Source organism: Bos indicus x Bos taurus, chromosome 17, assembly GCF_003369695.1.
Source record: "Bos indicus x Bos taurus breed Angus x Brahman F1 hybrid chromosome 17, Bos_hybrid_MaternalHap_v2.0, whole genome shotgun sequence".
Taxonomy (NCBI): Eukaryota; Metazoa; Chordata; class Mammalia; order Artiodactyla; family Bovidae; genus Bos; species Bos indicus x Bos taurus.
Window position 1 is genome coordinate 56,016,708 of NC_040092.1, and position 2,152 is coordinate 56,018,859.

A 2,152-nucleotide genomic window follows, 5' to 3' on the forward strand; every position below is an offset into this window, starting at 1 on the left:
TTATTAGTCAAAGCACATGAACAGTTTTCAAGTTATTGACACATACTTTGGATGGCCAAATTGCTTTTCCAGAGGTTGGTCTCACTTCATATACCGTACCCCAGAGTAGGGGGAGTTCCCTAAAGTATTTGCTTGTGAAATATCACCAGAAGACAGTCTAGTGGTGAGCCCATACCTGAGGGGGACTTTCTCCACCAGCCAAACAGCCCAGGCCAGATAGAATGAGTGGTTCTCCCCAGGGCTCTTTGGTGTAAGGAGGTTTGCTTATTTTCATTAATGGTAGAGGCAGATTTGACCTAAATGCATGCAACGTGTATATGTCCAAGTCAAAAGTAAAGAGCAGCCTGTCAGCTGCAAATTGGCACTTGCCATTGGTACTTCCCATCCCTGGTGGCTCAGATGGTAAAAACTCAGCCTGCAGTGCAGTTCAGTCCCTGAGTTAGGAAGATCTCCTGGAGGAGGGCATGGCAACCCACTCCAGTATTCTTACCTGGAAAATCCCCATGGACAGAGGAGCCTGGTGGGCTGCAGTCCATGTGGTCACAAAGAATGGAACATGATTGAGCAGCTAAGAATGCACACATCTCTGCTAAGCTGCTAAGTCACTTCGGTCATGTCCGACTCTGTGCGGCCCCATAGATGGCAGCCCACCAGGCTCCCATCCCTGGGACTCTCCAGGCAAGAACACTGGAGTGGGTTGCCGTTTCCTTTTCCAATGCATGAAAGTGAAAAGTGAAAATGAAGGCTCTCAGTCGTGCCCGCCTCTTAGCGACCCCATGGACTGCAGCCTACCAGGCTCCTCCGCCCATGGGATTTTCCAGGCAAGAGTACCGGAGTGGAGTGCCATTGCCTTCTCCAATAAGGAGAAGATAAGTACGCACACACCTCTACAAGGATTAAATCATGTGCTGTTGCTGACCTTCAACACTCCCTGAAGTGGGGATCAAAAGTGAGGCAATCCGTGCTGGGGCAGGGATTGGTGGGGGCAGTGAACTGGCCAAACAGGTCTTCAGACAGTTAGATATTTTCAAGAGCTGATTTTGTGAGCTCAATTCTTGTATCTCCTCATATGTAGAAAAGCACTAAAATCCTTCATTGGGACGTCTGCTCCTTGTGACAAGTAGAAACCTTCTGAAAAAAAAAAAAAAAAAGTCCTCAATTGCACTTACTCTCCCTTCACCAAGCTCACATATATACTGACCTTCCCCTACCTTTTAGGAGCAGTCTCTCAGAGCTATCTGAGATGCTGTCTCCCAGGCTACAGACTTCATTTTGCCCCAATAAAACTTAACTCTCAACTCTCACATTGTGCATTTTTTAAGTCGACAAGCCCCAGTAGAAAATGGGAGGATGTCATTTCTCCAAATGCCAGCAAATGAGACTTTATGAAGCCCTCAGCCTTGACACTGCTTTGCTTTAGCATCTTGCCACTCATATGTGCCACATTTTCAAAGGACACTCTACAGTAGACTTCGAGAAAACAAAGCATTTGAAAGTGCAGTTACTCTACATATGCATGTTTTAATGGCTTAATAAAAGCTTAATGGGGAAAAGTTTCAATGCACAAGGTTTGATCCATATTGTATTTTTTTAATTTGATTTGATTGATTGGTTGATTGCAATTTAAAAGAAACTGATGCCTGTTCAGTTCTTCAGGGTAGGTCTTTTCTTCACAATAAGCTCCTGAATAACTATCCGCATGACTGAAAAGGGGGGAACTCTTTAAAAATATTTTCCTCATAAGGGGGGAAGAATTCTCAAAATATAATAGAGGATTCACATTACTTTACATGTGCTGCTAAGCTGCTAAGTTGCTTCAGTCGTGTCCAACTCTGTGAGGACTAGCATTATTGTTTTAAAAATTCATTTCCTGGGAGTTCCTGGCAGTCCAGTGGTTAGGACTTGGTACTTTCATTGCTATGGCCCAGGTTCAATTCCTGATCAGGAAACTAAGATCTCACAAGCCGCAGCACAGCCAGAAAAAAAAAAAATCCATTTCCTAAGGAGTAACATCCTGTGATACTTGGTATCCTATGGCCTGTCTCAATGATTTTCTTTTTTTTTTTTTATCTTAAATTTGCTTGGAGGGGAGATACAATGTGCTGGGCAGAGGCAGAGCTTTGGTAGCAGATGAACCAGACTAGGATCTCAG

At 44.3% G+C, this 2,152-nt stretch overlaps 1 non-coding gene across 1 annotated transcript; it reads left to right on the forward strand.

Annotated features, from left to right (window-relative positions):
• The first annotated feature begins 1,877 nt into the window (after positions 1 to 1,877).
• TRNAE-UUC lies at positions 1,878 to 1,949 on the forward strand. Its single transcript has one exon. It is a non-coding gene; the product is annotated as a tRNA-Glu (tRNA).
• The last annotated feature ends 203 nt before the right edge of the window (positions 1,950 to 2,152 follow it).